General features: G+C 35.2%; 1 pseudogene across 1 annotated transcript in view; it reads left to right on the forward strand.

The window, feature by feature from the left end:
• Positions 1–14,279, forward strand: part of LOC307055613 (centrosomal protein of 78 kDa-like) — a 591,539-nt pseudogene that overhangs the window by 4,392 nt on the left and 572,868 nt on the right. The gene's annotated exons all lie outside the window — the stretch shown is intronic.

The following is a 14,279-nucleotide window of genomic DNA, read 5'->3' on the forward strand; positions in this document are numbered from 1 at the left end:
GTCTACCTTTCCTTGGTGTTGTTCATGCCTGGATTGTCTCCTGTACCTGCTCAAACCTTGGTCCATTCTCATTTGTACCATGGAAGTTTGTCATGCCGGATACTGTCAGAACTAATTTTACTTAAGTTTGTGTTAAGGTGCAAAGCACACGTTTTGTATATTATCTGTTTTTTGTGTTTGTTCATATTTTTATGGTTTCTCTTCAAGAAATATTATGAGTAGGGAAATAACAAGATGTAAAGAGCAAAAAAGTCATCATTCTCTTTTAAGTTGTTAGAACATCTGCCTGCAATCATAATGCACTGTGGTATGTGTTAAAATAGGAAATATATGTCATGTCCCGTAGGAGCAGGAAAGTCAGTGGTGTTAGTGAGGGTGTGTCATGGAAGTAATCACTAAGCAGGTGACTGCTGGTTGGGGTCCTGAAACATTAGTGTGTGTTCCCTGTGTCCAGTAGTGGTCTGGAGAGGTCAGGAAGCCTGCCTTTGAATTTGAGGGAACAGAGGGTTTGAGGTCCTCTCTGTTCTATTGCTCTAGTATAGTATACTGCATAGCAGCTCATAAAATACTGTGTTTATAGTTGATATTTAAATCGCTGATTGATCATCAAGATTGGGATGTATCATTGGAAATGAAAATAGGAAGAGTCTTATGCTTTTTAGGTTTTTCCTTTTTTTCCGATGTCTCAGAAGGCTCTTTGACGGGGGACTTTTTATTCTCCCATACAATTCCATGAATACTTATACCCTGGCACTTATTTTAATGGCATTTTCAATTTATAAATGTCTCTGAAACACATACTGTAAACTATTTGAGGGTAATGACCGTGGCCATTGATGACACATCTTAAATGTGCATCGTGTTAATGTTTGAGTGTCAGGTGGTCTACCATCAGTGCTTCCTTCTTTCACCCAGTTTTCTTCCTCATTTCCTTCTCCAAATTTGTCTCATTTTTCTACTCTCCCTTTTGCTTCTCTATTCTTGCTTTCTCTTTCCCATTGCATGTGTCCTTCTTCTTCTTCTTCTTCTCCTTCTGACTTCATTATTATGGCCAACCAAAACCTTTTCCAGGATTGTCTCTATCTTCCTTTCCTCTTCATTGCCATCCACAAACTCTTAGAGAATATTCTTGCTTGACTCCCTTACTTCCTAGCATACCCATGTACTTCCTGATCACTTTAGAACATTGAAAAGAGTTGGAATTTTTAAAAATAGGTAATTATAATCAGTCTTCTTTCACCTCTGGCATAAGACTCTTCTTCCTCAATCTGACCATTCTTAAATCTAGAAGTACTCCAGCTCATTGGTCTCCCTTACCCCCATGTTTAGGCCAAAGAACTTGTGAAACCTTAGCCCTGTTTAATACTTGAATTTATCAAAACATACGAGGGCTAATTCTGCCTAAGGGCACCAAAGAAGAGTAAAGATGCCACAAATAAATGTTTAGTCCAGATTTATAATGGACTCTTAAGTGCCTAGTTGAGTGCTAACCATTAACTCACTTGAACAACAGGGAGGTCATGACACAAACTAACATGTTAATTGTAAAGACACTTCACTTCACCATTCCTCAATGTAGCTGATAAACTGCATCCAGTTAGCTTAAATAACATGAATGATGAATTTCCCTGTGTATATAAATTGGGAGTTTCTAAAGTTTTCTTTTTCCCTTTGTACAACTACTGACTGCCACCTCGCTTGGTCAGTGCAATAGGAAATGATGACTAAGAAACACATTGTCTCAATATCAGTGGACATAATGTCCTAGTAGTCTATAAAAATCTCAAAATTCTTAATCTAAAAGGTAGGTCTGCCAATCTTATATCCTTTTCCTTTGTTAATATAAGTATCCAATCTATGAAGGTCTCAGTTTCCTTACTTAGAATATGAGGTGGATAGATTTGCTAATATCTAGGGACCTTTCCAATTTTAATATTCCCTAGTTATAAGGGCTGAGCCAAATACAATGGCTCCCTTAATCATTAACCTCGCTCATGATGAAAGTTATCAGCAGGTTCTACTTGTAAGAGATCAAACATTCATATCCATGTATATTGTAGCACATTGACTTTTACAGAACTCAAAGTAACACAACATAGTTACATTCACAGACTTAAGGTCACTGTGGTATACTTTACAATTTTTCTTTTCCCTAGGAAGGAAATGTAGATCCCTAGGAAGGGATTTCTTTCTCTGCCTTTCAGTAATGTAAGCCTTTTATTATCTCTTGGATCCTAAAAATGGGTAGGGTTTTGGCAGGTGGAGCTTAGGACAGACATTCCAGGTGACAGGGACAACAGGAGAAAGGGCAGAAGGAAGAATGGATTTTCAGAAAGACTTGATATCTTACATGATGAGAGCAGCGTTTCACCATCTCTGTCCTGCAGAACACTGGTTTTAGATGATGTTAATGTAGTTACAAGACAGAAGCATTTGGGAAGAGCTGTACTCTACATCCCGACATGAAATTCAAGTTTCACTTTGTTTCATTATATACTCTGAAAAGTTTTGGAGGAAGGAATTGATTTATTTTTGTTTAATTCAGTCTTACTCACAGTTACTTGACAAACCTATATTCAGCTGATGGGACTGTATTTTGTGAAAGGCCAATCGGAGAAATGGTGAGATGGAGCTTAGGATATTTCTCTGTTGGGACAGGCATGTGATTATTTTTCTTATAATTCTTTACTGTTTGTCCTAACAACTGTTACTTTGCAGGCGTCAGTTTTTTTGGTTTTTTTTTTTTTTACACCTTTATTGGAGTATAATTGCTTTACAGTTTTGTGTTAGTTTCTGCTGTGTAACAAAGTGAATCAGCTATATGCATACATATATCCCAGGATTCAGTTTTAAGCCCTCTGTTTTTTTCTGAGTTATTGGGACTCTTAGAAAGCTCAACAATCCTGGAGTCTTCATCTCTGATGTAGTTTCCAGAAGCTCCTGGCACTTACCACTATTTCCTCTTGATTCTTTTCCTCCGACTTCAGACTTCTTACAATTATGAGCTGATGGTTTTCTCAGCCTCTAGTGTCAAAACCAGCTACCTCACTCATCTTCATTGTCTCAGTTACAAGGTGCAATATTTCCCATGTTTATATGTGTCAAAATATAAGTCAGGGATTGATACATAGCATATGCGTAATAAAAATTGTATTTCTTTTTTTTCTTTGTTCAAAGGTATCCAAACAGTGGCTAAGTTCTTAAATTGAAAGTAGAGTGATCTAACTTATTCAGCTCATCCAACCATCAATATTGAATATTTGTCTTTTTTCTTACACATATTTCTTGTATTCCAATTGTGACATTCTAGAGCACAGTGAGTACATTTATAACTTATTACTGCATTACTACCTTGGCTATTCCTTGACCAAAATTTACTTCATACAACTGACAGCCTAATTAACCTCCTAGAGTTTTTTTTTAATGTACGCATATATTAAAAAAACTCTAGTAGGTTAACTGCATTGCTAATAACTGAATTTTTACATCTCTATGCACCCATGTATCCAACACCAGATCAAGATATTATAAAATATTTCTAACACCCTACACGGTTCTCTGTTACTTCTTTCTGTTCCATACTCTCCCAGGGCAACACCTAAGCTGACCTCTATCACCATATATGACATACGTGGAAACACACAGTGTGTATTCTTTGGTATCTGGCCTCTGGTTACATATCATTATATCAGTAGTTTATTCTTTTATTGTGTTTTCCTGATTTTTTTAAACCTAGACATTCATACAGTGTCAAAGTACCACTGAGTTCTTCATATTATTATGCTGACCTCCATCTTCAGGGGCTTTCTACAGTCTTCCATGTGTCTTTGCACCTACTTTCTCTTCCGTCTAATTATGTTTCATTTAACCAACCTCAGCCAGCCTTCCCCCATATCCCCCAACACGTAGCACTCCTGTGTTCAGCCAGTTTTGTCCCCTATTCCATAAGCCCTTTGTGCCATTCCTGACACTGTGCCTGTTCCCTGCCCGGAAGGCCTGTTCCCTACCCTCTATATACTTGTTCAAGACTCAGTTTAAATGCTACCTGTTCTGAGAAGTCTTCTCAGAAGAAGCCAGTACTTTTTGGAATCCTTCTTTAATGAAATCCCATAGCAAGTGTAATCTGTCCTCCCTGATCTGGTAATTAATTATCCATCGTTCCTATCATATAGTGTTTGATTTCCTTGTGTGCTGTTATTATTTATTGAAGCAGATTACAGTGACTTGAACCAGGAACTGGGTCATTTTCCTCTTCATTTTAGTGCAAGTTTCTGTGATATGAAGTTAAACTCTTTTTCCCTCACTTCCCATTCACCCTCAGCAGTTGTTAAACATGAAGTACAAGTGAAACTTATTGGTTAACAGGTTTTTGTGGTCCTTGGTTCTGGTCCCTAGGTCTAAGCTGCACTTCTGTAGTGCTAATTTGACTGATTTCTTATTGTCACATAACTCAGGCATTAACTAAATCCTTACAAATTTAGATACATATAAGATAGTATTAAAAAAAACCCAGTGGATATCAAAAGTTTTGGCCTGGAGGAGAGTGTTGTATGAGTCCTAGTTTGGTGGGGCTCACACTTAATGATCGAGCCTTCCAATATTCCACTGTAAGTAAGAAAGAGGTATGCAAATATATGGTTAATATTTAACAGTGTTGATAGAAAAGAAAAGAGAGAAAGGGACGACAGATACTTTGAGGGCCTTTTGGAATTCATGAACAATTATGATTGGATGGGGAAAAAGAAGAACCGAGGGCTAACCTCCCACAAGTGAAGTCAGGAAAGAGAGAAGGGCTCATCTGGTATGCAGGTAGAGAGGTTTGACCTACAGAATCTTAGAAAACCTCAACAATCTGAGCAGCGTTTGCAAGAGGCAAACTAAAGTGCTAACAAAATCTGCAAAAGTCTCACACAAAGAACTCTGGCATGGTGTTCATCATCTAGCTAATCCTAACATGCAGACATTTATGAGAGTAAAGTCAGGTCTTTACCAGAGTGGGTTTCTTATTTGGGCAAGTGGGTCAAATGAAGAAAGGCAGGTGTAGGCTGCCAGAGTAATAAATAAGGAGAGGAAAAACAAAAAGAACGAGACATATCATTCATCAGTGATTTCCCCCCAGTATTCTTAGCCTCCACCTTATCTCCATCTTACTGCTAACACAGGAACTAGACCGAACAGTGAGGTAAAAGGTCTCTACAGAAACTGAGGTAATATAGAAAATAAAAAAATAAAACATAAAATTGTAAATTTTCTTCCTAGGGGTAATTGAGATGATAGTTCAATAATAACATAAGATCAGGTGAAGTCTAAAGAAATTTTACAAAAGCTGGATAAAGTAAGAAAACATCTGTTCGCTGCCATCTGAATGTTAGAGAGACACCAAGACGTGGGCCAAGTTGTGGAGAGAAGGGAAACACATACACAAGCTTGACATTTGGTGCAGCTTTTCTCCTTTGGGCATTTGCTGATTCAAATCTTACAGCCTACGAACTGAAAAGCCAAGGAGTTCAAAAGACTCTAACCACAGAAGCCAAAGGGTAACAGCTCAAGCTAAAGGCAACAACTAATGGAATGACAAGTTAAGTGTATCTTTAGTCTCACAGGGCTGCGGGAACCATTACATTTAAAGCCTAACAAATACAAGGGTAGTTGGGAATAGGGAGAATCCAAACTTTCACATGGTAATCCCAAAGGGCAACACCCGTAGAGGAAGGACAAGACAGGAATAGACCAACCTTCACACAGACTGAAAAACGGCTTTGAATGAGCTCAAACTGAGAATGGACTAAGGTTACCAGTCCCTATAGTAACTGTCTGCCATGGGCCACAGTAAATCTTTTCAAGAGAAAGATAACAACATCCAGAATGTGGAGGTATCTTTATAGTTTCCTAAAATAAGTTAAGCCCAATTTTAGTATAAAAAATAATTGGACATAACCAGGAAAAAGACTAAATGATCAAAAGTTCAAAAAAAGAAAGAAAGAAAAAAGACAACATAAGTAGACATAGGAGGACAAGAGTTAGCAGGCCTTGGTTAAAAAAAAAAAAACAAAACTACTATGGTTAAACAAAGAAAATAGACACATGGCAAATAAGCCTATGAAAAGATGCTACACATTCCATGTCATCAGTGAATTTTGAATTAGAACGATAATGAGATACCACTACACACCTATTTAAATGGCTAAAATCCCCAAACTGAAATACCGAAGTTGGTGATGATGCAGAACAATTGGAATTCTCATTTGTGGCTAGCGGGATACTTGGCAGTTTCTTACAAAATAAACGTACTTTTACCATACAGTGATCTAGTAATCCTGCTCTTTGGTATTTACCCATAGGAACGGAAAAGTTCTGGAAAGTTATGAAAGTAAGAGCCTTTACAGTGAGAAAATTCTATGATTCTATGGTTTTTCAACTCATTAATTTGTGTAGTTCATCCATTTTACTCATTGTATACACTTAAGTATATTGTTCCTTGAAATGGCCATTCAAAGTTGTTTCCTGTGCCACACACTATGAATGTTAGGGTTGGTCCTGTGTAAATCTTACCCGCATTGATTTAGTATTATCCCTAAACAAGCAACTTTCTTCCATAAGGAAACAAAAAAGAGGTTCAGAAATGTCCAAACTAAGTTTTTATAAAACTGTGTTATCAAACCTTATTTATCAAAAAACTTCAAACATAGCAGTATGAGTTCCCATATACCCTTTACTCAGCTTCCCCAAATGTTAACATTTTATATTACTAGAGTATAATTATTGAAAGCAGAAAGTTTACATTGTCACAATGCTACTAATGATTTATAGACACGTATTCAAATATTGCCTATTGTCTTGTGGTCCAGATTCAAATCTAGGATCCCTTATTGCATTTGCTTGTCATATCTCCCCATTCTTCTCTAATCTAGGATAGTTCCTCAGTCTTTTTTTGTCTGTAATGACCTTGAACTAATGGAAAATCTTAGCCAGTCATTTTGTAGAATTTTTCTCAAATAGGGTTTGTTTGATATTTTCTCATGGTTAGACTGAGGATATGTATTTCTTGACAAGAACACTTCAGGAGAGATATTATGCCATTTTCAGTACATATTAGAGGTACAAACAAATCTGTATGTCTCACTACTGGGGATGCTAACTTTGATGACTTAGTTATAATGATAGCTGCAAAATCACTATTTTTCCCTTTGTAATTATTTGAGATTGTTCAAATATTCTGCTTCTTGTTTAATTTTCCCATACTAATTTTAGCATCCCTCAATAATTTTTGACTCCACCAATTACTGTGGTGTTTGATGATTGTTCATTTTCTATTCCCATCATTCCCTCTACATTTATTAACTATAATTTGAGTATAAGAAAGAGCTGTTCTTCTCCTTCATTTATGTATTTATCTGGTTATTTGTTCATATATATACATACATCAGTGTGAACTTGTGGATAATTATTTTATTCTACGGGTTAAAATTTATTACTATCATTAATTGTTTTGTTTCTCAAAGTGTTCCATATTTGGTCACTGGTACTCCTTCCAGCTGTCTCCTATATTTTTCCTATATGGCCATACAGTTTTTGGAGTAATATCTTACTTTCTGACACCACAAAATGCTCCAGACCCATCTTTTACTTTCCTCTGTCTCAGCCTTGAATCAGTCATTTCTCCATGGAGTTCTTGTTCCTTGCATTAATAATGGTATTCAGAAACCAGAATCTTGGTATGAGGTGGATTTATCACTATCCAAGCTACCTCATCGTGTTTTCAGCAGAGAGAGCTAAAAATATATATACGAATACATAAAAATATACAAGTATCTCTATTTTCATATTATCTATCTGGGTGTGTGTGTATATACACACACGTGTGCACACACACACATTATCATCTGTCTATCTACATATATATATATAACTTCAAATTGATATATGAATTCAAATTGATACCTTGATTCCAATCCAACAGCACAGGGTTTATTCTAGCCTCCCTTACCCTTTCCTTATTTGCCACTCTTTAACAATTAGAAACCTAATTCTCATTATTTGCAGCCTATTCATTTGCTCAATTCTGGAATACACATAAAATATTTAAAAATCATTAACCTGTACACGTGTGAAAAATAAATTTACTAACAAGTTCAATATTTGTGTACATTTCTTTTTGTCTTTAGCTTTTCAGTATATATTGTGCATGGTTAATTACAGTATATTAAAATACTGTTTTCCAAAGTTACTTAGGTTAGCTCTTTCCCACCTCCTTCAGTGTGTTTTTTTTTCTTCTGCAATGTGAGAAAATCTAGTACTTTGTGTTCAACTCAGACTACCAAACCAGAAGTTCTAGCAGGAAAGGTGATAATCCATATGTGCAATAAGATCCCCAGGTGATTCTTTTCATTGGAGAAATATGAGGAACACTGCTTGACGTCTCTACAACTAAGATGTCTAAAATGAAACTTCAATTATTCCTTCTTCCAAACTTTTCCATCCTGCAAATCTTTTCTTCCTCAGTGAATGGTGCCATGATTCACACAAAAAGTAACTCCATGCAAAAACCTGGGAATGATCCTCAGTTCCTTCCTTTTGTTCACTTTCTGCATAGACTGCATCATTAGGTCCTCTGGAATGTCATCTCTCTCTCTCTCTCTCTCATCACATATATAATGTTTCTCTTCATCTTCATTGCCACCATCTTAGCTACTACCATTTCTCCTTTGCTCTACTTGAACAGCCTAGTATCTACACAACTATCTTTTCATTTAATTGCTTTCTCTTGCATCTAAGATAAAGTCAAAATCCTTAGCCTTATAGATTCTGGCCTTGCCTTTTCTTGTAAGTTGTATTTTCATACTTATAAGTACAGGCGCACTCACACACACACACACACACACACGTATAGTTGGTATTGTTAGTTTAGGTTTTGTTTGCCCTCCCATCCTAACATGAGAAAATTAAGAAACAAAGTCAAACCAAAAAAAAAACTTTAAAAATAAATTTGAATAATATCCTTTCCCTCCAGAACATTTCTCTAAAGCAGTATTATCATTAATGGCACTACAGACCAGAATTTTTTCCCTTAGACATAAAGGCATGGTGAAGAAGTCTCATTAAAAACTGGAATCTAAGCTTTCAATGTCAAATTCTGTCTCTAATCTTCTGCAGTAAGCCATAATGATTAAAGTATAGGAATCTGAATCAGAGGTCTGGTTTAGTATAATCTTTTTTGTAATAAGCTTTGTACCTTAGACAAGTCATTTATCTCTCCATTCCTTAATTTATTCATTTATAAACGGAGATGTTCAGAGTATTGATATTCAAGGCTAATGAAAAAAGAATGCATCTAAGTACTGTATCAAACACTTTAAAAAGTAACCAGTTCAGGTTCTCTGCCCATTTTTAAATTGGAATATCTGGGGGGTTTTGATATTAAATTGTATGATTTCTTTAGATAATTTGGATATTAACTCCTTATCAGATATATCATTTGAAAAAAATCTTTCATTCAGTAAGTTACCTTTTCATTTTGTGATGGTTTTCTCCTCTCTGCAAAAGCTTTTCAGTTTGATATAATGACACTTGTTTAATTTTACTTCTGTTGGCCATGCCTGAGGAGATAGACCCCCCAAAAATATAGCTAAGATTGATGTCAATGTATTTTTCCTAGGGGTTTTATGGTTTCAGGTCTTAAATGTGAGTCTTTAATCCATTTTAAATTTATTTTTATATATGGTATAAGGAAATAGTTCAGTTTCACTCTTTTGCAAGTAGTTGTCCAATTTTCCTAACACCATTTATTGTCTTTATTTCATTGTATGTTCTTGCCTCCTTTGTTGTAGATTAATTGATCACATAACTGTGGGTTCATTTCTGGGCTCTCTATTCTATTCCACTGACCTATGTGTCTGTTGTTATGCTAATACCATACTGTTTTGATTACTATAGCTTTGTAGTATAGTCTGAGATCAGTGCATGTCATACCACCAGCTTTGTTTTTCTTTCTCAATATAGCTTTGGTTATTGGAGGTTTTTTGTTTGTTTGGATGATTCTATACAAATTTTAGGATTATTTGTTCTAATTCTGTGAAAAATACCATTGGTATTTTGATAGGGGTTACATTGCTTTGGGAATACATACAAATGACCAAAAGACACATGAAAAGATGCTCAATATCACTAATCATCTGGGAAATGCAAATCAAAACCACAGTGAGACATCACCTTACACCTGTCAGAATGGCCATCATCCAAAAGGGAACCCTTGTGCACTGTTAGTGGGAATGTAAATTGGTGCAGCCACTATGGAAAACAGTACAGAGGTTCCCCCAAATGTTAAAAATAGAATTACCATATGATCCAACAATTCAACTTCTGAGTATCTATCCAAAGAAAACAAAAACACTAATAAGAAAGGATGTATGCACCCCTCTGTTCATTGGAGCATTACTTATAATAGCCAAGATATGGAAGAAACTAGTGTCCATAAATAGATGAATGGATAAAGAAGATGTGGTGTATATATACACACATATATAATGAAATATTACTTAGTCCTAAAAAAGAATGAAATATCTTCACTTGCAACAACATGGATTGACCTAGAGTACTAGGTGTGCTAAGTGAAATAAGTCAGACAGAGAAGAACAAATACTGTATGATTTCACTTATATGTGAACTCTAAAAACTAAAACAAAGAAAACAAAAGAGAAACAAACTTGTAGATACAGAGAACAAACTGGTGATTACTAGAGGGGAAGGGGAATGGGGACTGAGAGAAATAGGTGAAGGGGATTAAGTGGTACAAATTTCCAGTTATAAAATAAATGTCTTGGGGATGCAATCTACTGCATAAGGAATATAGTCAATAATACTGTAATAATTTTGTATGGTGATATATGGTTACTAGACTTATCATGGTGACCAATTCAAATGTATTTAGACGTTGGATCACTATGTTGAACACTTGAAACTAACATAATATTGTATGTCAACTCTACTTCAATAAAAAAGTGACCAGTTAACATTAATTGGTATTATAATTACATTTTCTCTTCATAAAGGCACATTTTATTAATTTTTTCATTATAAAGTATAAAAGTACCTTTTACTTTCAAGATGAGTTCTAAGATTACTTGCTAATGTTAATGTGGTAATTTAAAATACGTCTAGATATAATTTAATTTTAATTGCCTAACACAACTCTGTCTGATATTCACCATTATGAGTTCAAACCTTTTAGTAAAGATGTCAAATGAGTCACCAAAACATTTTTGTTTATTGCCTCTCATTGAACCCTAAATGTTAACAAGACTTTTTGTTGGAATGAGGGATCAACATTTTATACTCTTTAAGAACTAATGCCATAGCTGTTTTATTTTTATCAATAAAGCTCTTTCCGTTTACTTTGTAGTGTACAATTTTTGAATGGCCTGGAAAGAGAAAAATTATTCTTTGGGCTGACAAAAATGATAAAGAGGCTCATTGCTGATGAAGGGAAGAAGACAAAGAAGAATAGAGAAAGAAGGATTAGTTCCTCTTTCAAAAGGGGGTAAGATACTAGAGCTTTCTGCAGGGAAACTGAAGCACACCTTTCTTTCTGAGATTTGAAAGGAAGAGATGCCCTACATTTAAATATCTAGAGTATATCTTCCATTTAAAAATGAACCTAGCTAATCATCCAGTGAGGAAGAAAAGAGTAAAATAGCCTTTGATCAAGTCCTTTCTGTGGTGTTAAATGCAACTAATTATAATGAATATCACATATTTAATGAGTTCAAGAATTCCCCTTGGAAGAATTGGTCTGTCCTTTACAAAAAAGAGAGTTCAAGTGAGTTATTTGCATTTGGTAGGGAAGCTCTACTGTCTAAATCATACTCATTTAAAGGTGAAGTTCAGGGCTTCCCTGGTGGCGCAGTGGTTGAGAGTCCGCCTGCCGATGCAGAGGACACGGGTTCGTGCCCCGGTTTGGGAAGATCCCACATGCCGTGGAGCGGCTAGACCCGTGAGCCATGGCCGCTGAGCCTGCGTGTCCGGAGCCTGTGCTCTGCAACGGGAGAGGCCCGCGTACTGAAAAAAATAAAAGGTCCAGTTCAAAGTCTGCCATAATTTGTTATTATATATGTAATTTTTGAATGTAATATACAGTTATATATGTATATGACATCAACAAGAAAGTGACCCACTTAGAGTCAAGAAAATATATAGGTGAAGTGTAAAAGGGTTGGAATAGATATACCATAACAGTAACAACAAAACAAAACAAGACAACAACAAAAAAACTGGAGTGGCTAAGAAAATATCAGAAAAAAATATATTTTAAGATGAAAATTTTTACTAGAGACGAAGATATTTTAAAATGATAAAAGGATTATACCATCTAGAATGTATAATAATTATAAACTTATATGCACCTAACAACAGAACTTCAAAATACAATGAAGCAAAATCGACACAACGGAAAAGAGAGACAGTTCTACAATAATAGTTGGATACTTTAATACCTTTCTTTCAATAGCAGAACAGACAGAAGATCAACAAGAAAATAAAAAAACTTGCACAACATTATCAATCAACTAGACCTAACAGCCATCTATAAAACATTCCACCCAACAGCATCAGAATATACATTCTTTTCAAATGCACATGGATATACTATATGCTAGGCCATAAAACAAATTTCAGTACATTTTAAAGGATATAAACAATACAAAGAGTGCTCTCAGATGACAATAGAATGCAATAAGAAATTGTTAACAGAAATTTGTTGAAAAATCACAAATGGAAATTATACAATATATTCCTAAATAATTCATGGGTCAAGTAAGAACTCATAAGGGGAATTAGAAATAATTTGAGATGAATTAAAATGAAAGTATAACATATTAATACTTGATTAGTCGCACATAGTCTTTTGAAAAGCAGAGGGGTTAGACAAAGAGATCTAAATTAATTAAAAAATCATTTATTATTCTGGGAATAAAAAGAACTGGGCTTAGTCTCAGTTTTGCCTTTCTTTATCTTTGTGTCTGTTGATCATCTTGGAATAGTCATTACATAGTCAGAATACAGTTGCCATCTCAGGAATCAAATACTGTTATCTCTAGGGCTACCATAACAAGATACCACAAACTTGTTAGCTTAAAAGAACAGAAATTTATTTTATCACAGCTCTAGAGGCCAGAAGATCAAACTCAGAGTGTTGAGAGGGCCATATTCTTTCTGACACCTCAAGGGGAGGATCCTTCTTTGTCTTAACCAGATTCTGGTGGTGGCCATCAATCACTGGTGTTGGCATTTTTTGATTTGCAGCTGCATCACTCTGGTCTCTTCCACTGTTGTCACATGGAATTGTCTCTGTGTGTTTCTGTCTCTGGAAACAATTTAAATAGAAATTTCTATTTTAAAAAATCAAACTGTTGATTACTATGCTCTGTTTAGATAGTTCCTCTAACCCACCCACCTCCATTTCCCCATATGTATTTGAGAAGGAAAGAGGAACTCCTGTGAGCTATCATTTTGGAAAAAATCAATGATACAGTGTTTTACTAGAGATGCCTCTTATCTAAAATATTTGAATTAAATATAAAATCTGGGGAAATTATCACCCAGTTTCCCTCTTCTACAGGCATGATCTAAATGATAGGCAGCAGAATATTTTATAGCCATGAGGTTTGCTGACATTATTGATTTGATCCAGAATCTGTATTTTCTCTCTAAAGAAAACAGTATTCTCTCTTTCCTTTCTTTAATTTATAATGTTGATGTCTTAAGACTATTGTCAGAGAGGATGCTTGTAGTTCAAATGATTTGGCTGTATTTCACCAGTATTATTACAAGATAGTCACACAATGGCTGGGCTCCAGTATAGACCTCGGTCCCTTTGTTCCACTGGGATACGGATGTGAAAGCCACTGTTTCCTTATATTCCGAAGACCAAATAAATAAACCAAATAAATAAACACAAAAAAACAAGTAAATGAAACTATCTTAAAACCAACTCTCTTTTCTTCCTCATCCATGTTAATTCTCTTCTACCTACAATTACTTCCTGGAAGTGATTTTTATGTTTCTTAGAGCCTCTTTATGTATATATCCACACTAATGCATATAAAACTGTTCCTTGTAGATCTTTTACTTTTTCCATTTGAAGAATTATTTTCATATGTCATATAGAGTTTATCCATTGTCCTAGATATGCATTTTTCCTGTGTATTTGAGCATCATAGGAAGATAAATTCTACTCTTGAAAATGTTAACTGGTGACTGAGACACAGAAAGCTATTCTTCTTACC

The sequence above is a fragment of the Hyperoodon ampullatus genome, assembly GCF_949752795.1.
Source record: "Hyperoodon ampullatus genome assembly, chromosome: 7".
Taxonomy (NCBI): Eukaryota; Metazoa; Chordata; class Mammalia; order Artiodactyla; family Ziphiidae; genus Hyperoodon; species Hyperoodon ampullatus.